Source organism: Gossypium hirsutum, chromosome A03 (genome assembly GCF_007990345.1).
Source record: "Gossypium hirsutum isolate 1008001.06 chromosome A03, Gossypium_hirsutum_v2.1, whole genome shotgun sequence".
Lineage (NCBI taxonomy): Eukaryota > Viridiplantae > Streptophyta > Magnoliopsida > Malvales > Malvaceae > Gossypium > Gossypium hirsutum.
In genome coordinates this window covers 37,292,123-37,304,924 of record NC_053426.1, presented here as the reverse complement: position 1 = coordinate 37,304,924, position 12,802 = coordinate 37,292,123, and positions in this window count along the sequence as shown.

Genomic DNA, 12,802 nt, shown 5'->3' with positions numbered 1-12,802 from the left:
TTGGTATTTAGATGCTGACCTATTTGTTTGTTTCTATTTTATAGATTAAAAAGATGTCTGAAGAAAGAATAAATGATATTGATGAAGAAATGTATACTGGAGACGAAGAGTTGTATGGATTAGATGAAATGGAGTAAGTTATACCTAGCATAAATTCAGTAAGAAATCCACCCTATAGAGTTGATAGAAGAAATGAAAGAGATGATTCTGATATATTACGAGTAATTGCCGATGCATTACAAAGAGTAGCAGGAACTACTCCTGCTACAACTTCAGTACCAACTCAGAGATGGGCCCCGATAAAAGAATTGAGAAAATATAGTGCTACTGAAATTTATGGCTTTGAAAGGAGTCGGTCCATCCGCAGCTAAAAATTGGATGGAGTCAACTAAAAGAATTTTACAGCAATTGGACTGTACCCCCTGGAGTGTTTGATTTGTGTTGTATCATTGCTACAAGGGAAAGCTTATTTATGGTGGAAATTAGTGGTTTGACATCTACCGGAGGATCAGATAATATGAGACCTATTTCAGAAAAAAATTTCAAAAGAAATATATTGGAGAAATGTATATCGAAGACAAGAAGTAAGAGTTTTTAATACATCGGAACAGATACACCTCAAAATTTATACCTCAAAATTTATAGATTATGAGAGGGAATTCTCGAGACTCAGCAGATACACCTTAAAATTTATACCAACAGAAGCTGATAGTTGCAAAAGATTTTTACGGGGTTTGCAAGACAAGATCAAGTTACAATTGGTATCTCACCGTATTACTGAGTTTGTAGATTTAATTGAACGGGCCAAAATGGTAGAGCAAGTTTTAGGCCTCAACAAAAAGACTGAAAGTGTTTGACCAACTAGGAAGCGTATGGGAACTACCAGTTCAAATCCTCAATCGAAAAGGTCAAAGGAATCTCAAATGTGTTCTAATTGGTATATGAACATTAGAAAATGATATTTTCTATGCTTGATTTTATTGATGTTAAAATTCCTTAGCAAAATGCCTTTACTTGCATTTTAACATCCTAAATTATGTAATTAAACAACAGATTTTATGTCTTGTATGTATTATTATATTGGAAACATTACATGGTGGATCCATTGGATATAGTTGGCATACCATAGGATTTGTGAGTACACACTATTATTTGTGATATTGTGAGCATATGACTTTTGGTGGACTGATTTGTTTGGAGTAGAAAAGGGAGTGTTGAGCTTGAGTCTCCACTCATCGGGTTATTTGAGGCGTTATAAGGGAGGGTGTGGCTTCAGCCCACTCAATTTTAAGGACTGTATTTGATTTGTGGGAGTTCAAAGATCCATTTATCCAATGTAAGATCACACGTTTACTTATTGCCATAGATGTATTACGCCAATATAATTGATTGATGTGCCAATATAATTGAATGTTTATGTGTTAAAAGATGCTTTACATGATATGGAAAAATGGATTCTTAATTCTTAAAATAGCATGTGATGTTATGGTGAAATGTTAACATGTTGTGACTGAAAATTTAATGCTTAATTTCTTTGATTTATACATGATTGGGTGCAAATTACTTGATGTTTTTACTATCATTCACTGAGCTTTTTAAGCTCACACCCTCACATTTCGTGCAGAGAATTTTTAGGTGTAAGGAGTCAAGAAGCGAGTGCAAGGGCGATCCAAGAATAAGGCTCGGTAGTGGCTTAAGAAATTTACTTTAGAGATTATATAGGGGTATTGTGATACTTTTGGGACTAGTGTTATTTTACTTGTAATGGACATTGGACATTAAATTTTGGACTTTAATTTTGGTGATTTTATAATTTCTTTAATACATAATTTTATGTTTAATTGATGTTTGATTTAGGATATGTTGATTAGTGTTCGTACGGTGGTTGAGAACACGGCGTATGAAGCATGTATTTTATATTAACAATGTTCAATTGAAGCTTACCATGGAGTGGATTGCTTGCGACTAAGGTATGTAGCTTGTGTGAATTAATTGGTGTTTGCTAAGCATGAAATTGGGTGTTAAATTGTGATTAATTGTTTCATATTTGTTGTAAATAAATTATATTAGACATGTGCGGATGTTTATAATAATTAATTGTAGCTATTTCAAGTTTAATGGGTAAGTAAAATATGTAAAATCGGGAAATTAAAATGAATTTTTGACAAAATAGGTGTAGTGGTTTGCATACGGATGTGTGTCTTTTCACACGGGCGTATGGGTTTTGTAACAACCCGTTTTTGGGTCAAATCGGAATAATGGTTTTGGGACCACAAATCCAAAGTATAAATATTTATTTTATTATTTTTAAGGTCTACAGCATGATAGTATGATTGTGTGAAAATTTCGTTAAGAAATTTTATCAATTGAGTAGTCAATTTGTTTAGAATGACTTAATTGCAATAGGTGCAAAACTTGAGTTCTATAAGTTAAAGGCATCTAATTGCTATGAAATTCTAAATTGGAGGTCCTTAAATGGTAATTGGACCATTATACTTTAGGATGGACAAAAATGGACATGGAGTAGGTAAAATTTCAAAGTTTAAGTGAATGGCATTTTGGTAATCTAGTAAATAAAGCCAAAATAAACTAAATAAAATATGTCATCTTCTTCAATTTAGTCCATATAACCGAAATTTTGGGGGAAATCATAGCTAGGGTTTTGGCCAAGCTTCCAAGCTCGATTGTAAGTCTGTCTTTATCCCGTTTTTAATGATTTTTACGTTTTTGTGAATGTTGTAACTTGATTTAGCTATTCTAAGGACTAATTTGAAAGAAAATCAAAGTCTAAAATTTTACCCATGTTGAATAAGCTTGTATTTTGATGTTTAATGGTAGAAAATGCATGTTTGTTGTTAGTTAAACAACATTTACAAAGTGATTTCTGATGAAAATGTCAAAAAGGGACCTAATTTAAAAGGTTGTAAAATGTGTGGTAAAATGTGGGTAAATGGAAAATTTGGGCTTTTATGAGGATGAAAAAGGTTCGACTAGGCTTAGGTAATAAAGAAATTGGCTGAAAATCATTTTACGAGCCTAGGGACTAAAATGTAAAATGTCAAAAGTTTAGGGGCAAAAATATAATTTTTTCCATAGTGTGTATTTGGGCTGAATTGAATAATGTGATGATTAAATAAGTTAAATTTAATATTATAGATCAAGAAAAATAAAGTTCGAGTTTAGACTAGGGAAAGAACAAGGTTGTGGACTAAATCGAACTAATAGCCGTTTTGTAACCAAGGTAAGTCCGTATGTTAAATAAGCTTTAATATAATTGTATTTAAATGCTTTAATATTGCATGAACTATATGATTGATTTTGTGGACGAGTTTAATTTTACGATCACGTATGATGACGTCTTGGTAAGCGAGAAATGCCAATCGAACCTTAGGAATAGATTAGGATACGAGTGACATGTCACTAGGGTATTATGTTATGTGATTCGGGCACTGGTCCTGTACGTTCTACTGGTGGCTGAGTATACTGACATATATTGCGGTTACTTGACAGCTTGTGTGAGCAGGCCTGTTGATGGCTCGAGAGCGAGCAATTATGTATTATGAGATACAGGTAACAATGGCTACATATGTGGCACTTTATGTGCAAGTTTTCCGTAGTATCCGAAATTGTTATTTTGAGTGGTTCATTGGGTATGGAAAAGATGAAAATTGAATATGAAACTATTACGAGATAGTTCAGGTATGTGCTTAAAACTTACGACTACTAAATTCGTGAAATGATGAATCTGAGGTAAGTTTGTGATAGAATGAATTATGATTATGATATTATGGTAAATTGCATTGTGTTATATTAAATTATTTGAATGTTAAATGTATGGTAAGGTTTGCTTATTTCTTACATACGAGCTTACTAAGCTATATAGCTTACTTCGTTTATTTTCCATGTTTTATAGTGTCACCAAGCTAGATTGGATTGGGAATCGTCGGAGTTTCGCCTCACACTATCAAACTATCATTTTGGGTATTGATGAAATTTAGCATTTTGAGTATATGGCATGTATAGAGACTTGGTTATTTTTTTATATGTGTCATTATGATTTTAGCCAAATGTATTGGCTTGTAATTTTCAAAGGCTTGTTATGGAAATTGGCGATGTAAATTGGCTCATTTTGGTTAACTTGGTTGTAAGTCTACTTATATGCATGTATGTGCTAATGCTTTTTAGTGATGAGGTTTACATTAGTTTGCTACTTGCTGATTGTGGTTTAATGCCTTGTTGTGAAATGGATGAGTTGGTTCATTAATATGCTATAACACCTTGATGAGTGAATACAAGTTGATAGTAGTCTTAGTGGTGTTTTTGGAATGTGAAAATGGTATGTTTTATTTGGCTTATTAAAATGTCATGTGCATGTTAGATGATGGTATTACATTGTCATGTGCATGTTAGTTGATACTATAATTTATGTCATTGAAATGGTGTATGTGTTGGAGCAAATGAGGGTGGCAAATGGCTTGCTAAATAGCCTTTATTTTGTCCACACGGGTAGACACACGGGTGTGTGTCTTGACACACAACCTATCCCATGGGCTTGTGTTTTGGCCATGTATCCCCTGCACTTTAATTTTGAGAAATAGAATGCTCAGAATTGAGCACATGGGTAGAGACACGGGTGTGTGTCTCAGCCGTATGAGGGACACAGCCTCTAACACGGGCGTGTGTCCCGACCGTGTGAAGTCTGCACCTATTTTATGAAAATTAAATTATCCACACTGCCTAGCACACGGGCGGATGACTTGGCCATGTGACTTCAATTTGTTCATGACTTGTAAGTCAGAGAGTTACACAGGTTAGGGACATGAGCGTGTGTGACCACACGGCCTGTCCACACGGGCGTGTCCGAAACGACATGGGCATGTGACCCTTGTTTATAGCAAAAAAAAAATTCTAAGTTTTGTAAAAATTACTAGAGTTCTTGGTTTAGTCCCGAACCATTTCCAAAGTATGTTTTGGGCCTCGTAGGCTCGTATTAAGGACTCTATGATTGAATGTAAATGGTTTTAATTCGGACGCAAATTTATGGTCCGAAATTGTGTAATTACTTGTGTTGTAAGTTCAGTAATGCCTAGTACCCTATTCCAGCATTGAATACGAGTAAGGGGTGTTACATGTTTTTAGGGGTTTGATTTTTTGTTTTTGTAATCTAGTATTCTAATTTGCTTAATTTATAATTTAGTCCTAAAACTTGATTAGATTAATTGAAGCCTTTAATGATAGGAAAACTTGGTAATATTTTAGGGTTAGACTTGTAATTGTTAATATTTGATAAAAACACTCTTAGTTTTTAATTTGAAAAATGTACTAAAAGTTTGTAAAAGTAATAATTTAGTATCTAATAATAAAACTTGAATTAGACATAGTAAATGAACTCGAATTAAGCTAAAATCTTTAGGGCTTGCATAATTTGACTAAAAGAAGGTCAGTCACTATTTAGAAATAAAATCGGGATGGTTTAACCTTAAGTGGTAAAATGACCAAAATACCCTTAGGTTTAAATACTTAGAAAAAGTTTTAAAATGGTTCACAATTTTTTTTCGCATTAAGAAATAATATTAATTAGTCATAAATGAGGTGGTCGTTAGCTAAAGAGTCACTTCGGTGGCTAATGTAACGCTTCAAATTCGTACCAGTCCGTCCTAGTAGGGTTTGGGGTGTCACATGACTGGTTCTTGCTTTTCCAGATTACACTATTGATAGCTTTCAGTGATGGACCTGGTTCCTCGCACTAGTTGTTCATCAATTGCATCATTTTAGTTTGGTTTACAGTGGTTCGTAGATCTGGTTGTAGACTCCCTTGTTCACACATCTCCTCCTCTATTGCAGTTCAATTCCATATTTTTGTTTCATCGAACTTCACATCTCTGCTTATGATCACCTTTTTAGTGAAAGGATTATAGATTTTGTATCATTTCTTAACACTAGAATATCCAACAAATATCCCTGGTTGCGATCTACTGTCTAGCTTGCTTCTTTTCCCTTTTAGAACATGAACAAAACAGGTGCAACCAAATACTTTTAAATGTGAAACAGAAGGTTTAAAACCATACCATGCTTCAAATGGTGTATTCCCTTCAACAGCTTTAGTAGGTAGTCTGTTTAGCATGTAAGCAGTAGTGTTTACTGCCTCTGCCCAAAAATTATTTGCTAGTTTACTTTCAAACAGTAAGCAGCGAGCCATATTCATCACAATTCTATTCTTTCTTTCACTTACTCCATTTTGCTATAGAGTGTATGCATTGCTCAATTGATGGTGAACATCAGACTCTTTGCAGAACTATTCAAACTTCTTTGATGTGTATTCTACCCCATTGATGATCTTACCATTTTGAGCTTGCAATCACTTTGGTTTTCAACCATAGCTTTAAACTTGAAGAAAATTTCAGCCACCTCAAACTTATTCTTCATGAAGTAAACCCAATAAAACCTTGTATTGTCATCTATGAACAACACAAAGTACCTACTTTTATTTAGCGAACTTGTTTTCATGGGTTCGCAAATGTCAATATGTACTAAGTGTAATTTTTCAGTGGCTCTCCATGTGTTCGCAGGAAATGGAGACCTCACTTGTTTCCCAAGCTAACCTACTTCGCATACATCTTCATGATCAACCATTTTTACTAGATTTTCAACTAGGTTATTCTTGGACATTAGACTTAAGGATTTGTAGTCAACATGTCCCATTCTTTTGTGCCACAGTTGTGTTTCATCCAACGAGCTGGTACATGCTGCTGAAGTTGCTAAGTTCTAGTTGACAGCAAAACTTCTGTCTGCCATCTTTGTTGATATGAGCTTGAATCCACTTGGATAAAAAATTAGACATTTGTTATCTTTGAATACCATAGAGTAATTTTTCTTGCGCAGTTGTCCTATACTTAGCAGGTTTTGATCTATGCGAGGGACTAAAAGAACATTTGTGACAAGTTTAGTACCTGATAGAGTTTTGATTAAAATATCTCCCTTTCCAATTGCTTCAATATATTTGCCATTTTCGACTTTCACCTTGGAATGAAACCTTTTTTCAACATTCTTGAAGATGCTCGCATCTGCTATTATGTGACTCGTACACCCGCTATCTACGAGCCAATTCTGTTTTACTCTGTTAGTGAGTTCGTATGGTGCTGCGAGCTAGGCTTTGTAGGAGGCTGTGAACATCAGTTCTTCTACTTTTGCTGTTTGTGCCTCTACATTTTGTTGTTGAGTATGCCCTTTATTTTTTTAGATTTCCTCTACATGACCAAGCTGCTTGTAGTTTTTTCATTGAGCATCAGGCTTGAAATAATAGAATTTCTCAAGATGACCCAACTTCTTGCAGTGCGAACATGGTGGATACTTTTTCTTTCCATTATCTTTCTTTGATTTTTCCTTTTTTTTCTGACCAGTCCTTCTTTACTTTCTGACTTGAGGAGCTTGTAACCTCTCTATTTTTGGCTTGAAAAGCTCCTTCAACACGTCTTTCTTCTCTGCTTGCTATTCTTTGTTCTAGAGCATACAGAGCATTGATTAGCTCTAAGAGTGAGATGGTTGATAAGTCCATTGAATCTTTCAGTGATGATATTTTTGATTCATATCTCTCAGAAAGTGTGGTAATCAACTTCTCAACAACTCAAATATTAGGGAACTGATTACCTAGCAGTCTTATCTGGTTCACCACTGCGATGATTCGATATGAATATTGCTTCACTGTTTCAACTTCCATCATCTTGAGGTTTTCAAAATCTCGTCTGAGATTTATCATTTGTTGTTGTCTTCTCTTTTGTGATCCCTAGAACTCTTCCTAAGCTTAATCCAAGCTTCTTTGGGAAATTCATAGGCCACTATTCTTATGAAGATCACGTCCAAAATACCACTTTGTAGGCAAGACATCGCTTTATGTTTTTTGGAACATTCCTCATTGTGTTGTTTCCTTTGAGCAATAGTGGAACTTGGCCTCAACACTGGTGGTTCTATTTTAGCATTTACAACCTTCCAAAGATCAAAGGCTTAAGGATAGGTTTTTATTTTTACTACCCAGATGTGGTAGTTTTCACTATAAAAATAGTGGTGGTGTAAAGTTTGTTGAAGACATTTTTTATGAAAAAAGGCCTCAAAGATAAATGACTCTCAATACCAATTGTTGGATTGTTGATGAAGGAGAGGTTGAAATAAAAGCAAAAAAGATGAAAAATGGAGAAATTAATTTTTGGTAAACTGTTTCATTAAAAGAACTGATGCTTAGTTTACATGAAAAATTATGCTTAAATAAGCTAAAAATAATAATATATTACAACTTGGCTTAATTCAATGACTAGATTCATATAACTTTCTTTTTCATTTGCTGGTTTCTGTCTAATCATTTGCCAAAATGTTTAATCAAAATTTATCATAGTTTTAATACAAGTTGGCAACTTACAGAGTGAAGAGCTCGTAGGTGAGCTCTCATGTTTGGTGAGCTTGCAGTGTTGGTGAGCTCACGATCTTGGTGAGCTCATAGTTCTTGGTGGGCTCACAATTCTGATGAGCTATTCTAGTGAGCTCGTAGTCTTAGTGAGCTCATTATTTTGTAGAGCTTGCATATTTGGCGAACTTGTAGGTTCGATGAGCTCGCACATTTGGTAAGCTCACAGTTCACCGTTAGCATTGATGGTCATTCGCAACACATACTGAAGCTTGGCTAGCTGGGTTTGCACTTTGTATTGGTTCTTGCTTCGTCCTTGAGGCAAAAATATGTGGGTTTTATGATGGGCTATAGCAGGCTTGGGAGCTAGGGGCTTGGAAATTCATTATGGAAATGGATAGCATGGAAGCATTGTAAGAGCTGTGAGTATAGCTAGTTGATAGGCCCAACATAGCCAAAGTTTGAGATGTTTGACGACTGCTAAAGATGTAGTGGGAAGTGAAGATTCAAAACATGTACAGGGAGGGTAATCGAACAACTGATGTGCTAGTTGGTTACCCACCAATGTCCCTTAGGTCTGTGCCATATGTTGCAGCCTCTTGATACGGTTCTCACAATAGTGCATGAAGATATGAGTGGACGTGGAAGACCACATTTATTGGCTATGTAGAAAACTTGTTTGTTCTTTTTCAATAAAAAAAACTTGCAAGGGTACTCAAAACATGTTTTAAATTGTCTTAATTTATCTAAAATTTTTTGAGGTAATCTAAAATGTTTATAAGTGTTTTAAATTCATTTTATACTAGCCTAAGGCATACTATCGATACCCTGACCTAGTTGTATTAATACATCTAAGTCAGTAAGTAAAATTGGGAAACCTTGGGGACTTGTATCGCAACAAGTCCACTTGCATCAATATTTGGTAAGTTGTATTTGTACAAGTCCACTTCTACCCATACTACAATTTCCAACGACTATATTTTTAAGTATTTGTACCAATATAGATAGAGTTCTATTGTAACAGCTTGTTTTTCAGTAATGTAGTTTTGGGGCCACAATTCCAACGAGTGAGTCTGTAAATATTATTTATTAATATTTACAAGTTGAATTATAATATTTTATTAAATTTTGATTTGAATATTTTTGTTAATTGAACGAAAAGTTAAGTACAAGTGGTTTGTCCCTAAAGTCAAGTGGTTTTGAAAAATGAGGTTTCAAGATCTCGTTTCTGTAAGCTGAGCCCGTAAATATTTTTATTCAATATTTACGGAGTTATTATATTAGTGTGTCGAAGTTGATTTGGAAATTTTAATGATTTGATAGTTAATTATGAAAAAATTACTAAATTGTAAAAATAGTAAAAGATGATTATTATTGAATTTTGGTTGACAAAAGGCTTAGATTATAAATTTTCAAGGGTTTGTATGGCAATTTAACCACTTTTATAATAAGTGGGACGGTTAGGGGTTGTTTATTTGTTAAATTTTTTATTTGTAATATTAAATTAAGTTAAAATTAATTATAATAAAAATATTAAACATGAAAAAAAATATATTTTCATTCATTCATTCTCATCTGTTACCGAAAAACAAGATAAACACCTCCATTAAAATAGCTTGAGGTTCGACCAAACAAAAATGGATGTACGTAAGTGATTTTTTATCGGTTTTTCGTATTTTATATTTTTTAGATCGTTGCAACTAGGTCCAACTAACTCGTCTCTCCGTTTTCAAAAATTCTAAAGTTTGTTAAAATTATCATTAATGGATTTTGGATGTTCTTGATATTGAATGAAAGATTTTGAAGCTTGGAAATGTTTTAGGACTATTTTATTAAGTGAATTTTATTAGTTTTACATTTAAGGACTAATATGTAAATTTGTTAAACTTAGCATGAAATTATTGTAATTTTTAAGTGATTGAAGGTTGTTTATGGACGGAATTAGAATTAGTTACATATAATGGGGCTTAAATGTGAAATTGTTAACAGTTTTGGTTTTAGGGGCTAAATTGAACAAAGTGTAGAAGTTTAGGGAAAATTTTTAAATAGGAATTATAAATCATATACATAAAAATGAATATGATAATGCATTTTAATTTAAAAATTTAATTTAATTATTATAGAGATCAATGATTGAATCGTACGGAGGAAAATCGAGAAAAATGAAAAAATTACAGAATAGTCCCTACAAACAAATTTGCTTGCTGGTTGAATTAGGTAAGTTAATAGATAGATATATGTTTATATGTTCAAGTTGTATGTTGTATGAATTAGTTAATTGTGGTTGAATTATTAATATTGAATTGAGGATAATAATTGTTTACGACTGTATGTAAGGTGCGTAATATTTACTTGAAATGTGATGAATGTATACATAAATAATTATAATTTATGTTGTTTTGAATTAGATTAAATTCATATGTGGTTGAATATTTAATATTAGATTATAATTATAAATTGTTTACAATTAAGTATAAAGTGATAAAATATTTAATTGGAAATTGTTGAATGATTGTGAAATGTGAGTTATACGATCTCGAAAAAAATGTAACGGATTTATTGCATGTGTATCGATATTATATATAAGTGCCTCTATTTGCACTTTAGTGCCTCTATTAACATTTCGATGCTCTGGTGTGTTTTTGGGGTACCCGAGTATCCAAACTACTTTGCTATAGTTCATTGGGCCATCTGTTGAAAGAAAATATATGTATTGAATTCATGAATTATTTGGAGATGATATGTTTATATGAATATTGAAATGTTAAATGATGAAATTGAATAAATAATGATATATGTTTAATTTTTTTTAAAGCGATACGAAATATCTGGAAAGTTTATAATTGTAGGTATGAAACACTCGTTTTGTAAATGCGATATTGGTACAAAGTCATGTGTTTAAAAGAAATAGAATATGAATATGAATTGACATGATCAAATGGTTGATATGATTTATATGTCGAATCTTTCCTATTGAATGATATAGAAATATGTCATATTAAATGATTGAGAGATTATGCGATTGATATATGAAACACTCACCCGATTGTTTTAAATGTATTGACAGGAAATTATATTAAATTTATTTATATTTGTTTACTTAGTTGTAAATTGAGGTAAGAGTTTTTGTTTAAATACCTATGAACTTATTAAGCTTTATAAGCTTACTTTGTTTCTTTTCTTGTTTCTTGTAGTTGATATTTTGCAGAATTAGGCAGTTAGATCAACATCAAGGTTCACATTATCAAGCTTCAGTCTCGATAGATTTTAACAAATTTTATCCTGATTTTGTGCATGTATATAGATTATTTTGTGTTGATGGTTTGGAAGTACTAATTTGTAGTTTGAATGTATTTTAATGGTTAAATCTAACAGTCACTATGGTATGCTTGGGTCTTAGATTATGAGATGGTTGAGAAATGAATAAACTTGAATGAAATGCTTGATATATGTGTTAGTTGATAGTCAAGTTATATGTGTTGGTTCCTGGATATGGTAAGTTTTGAATGTGTACTAAGATAATGGTATGTTTGAGTTTTATGTACAGATAATTTCTTATAAAAGTTAAACTATGTTTCAGGTGATGAAGAGGTAAAGTTAGATGGTAGTTTGTTATTTGGAGTCCTATTTGATGAATAGATGTGGAAATGGTCACTTTGGATTTGATAACTTATGGTTTTAGGATGAGTATATTTGCCTTTGAAAAGTGGTATAAATGAATGATTTTGGCCATATGATGTTTGAAATTTTATTGATGAATGTATGAAACTAACATGTTGAATAAGTTTTGATTTGAATAAATGTTGTTTAAGATTAAGTTGTGATAACAATAAGGACATATTGGTTAGATGCATAGGTTGATTGTGATTTGGTATAATTTTGACATGATTTGGCATACTTTTGATGTGTTTTTAGTAGTTGAATACATGAATTTTGGTAAGCTTGGGACTTAAGTACACCATTGGTGAAAACCTTGCATTTCAAGGTATCATATAACAACATGGTCTGATACACGGATGTGCGTATCACATGGGCATGAGACACGACCATGTGCTCTATTAAATTTTAATGATTTTAGGTTCACATGACATAGCTAGATACACGGTCTTAGAACACGATTGTGTGTCTCCTCCAACACGACCGTGTGTCTCCTTCTACATGGTCTTTGCCTTTGCATATGGTCTGGCCACATAACCATGTCTCTGTACCACACAGGTTGTGCCCTGCCACACGACCGTGTGACCCCTATTTTCAGTTTTTACCTAAATATTTGTAAAAATTTCAAATTAGTCTTGATTTGATTTTATGTTGAGTTAAGGGTCTTGTATGCTCTGTTAATGCCTGATTTTGATTGAAAATCACATCATACTTGAATTAAATTTCATTTTAATAGATTTGTTGATTGTT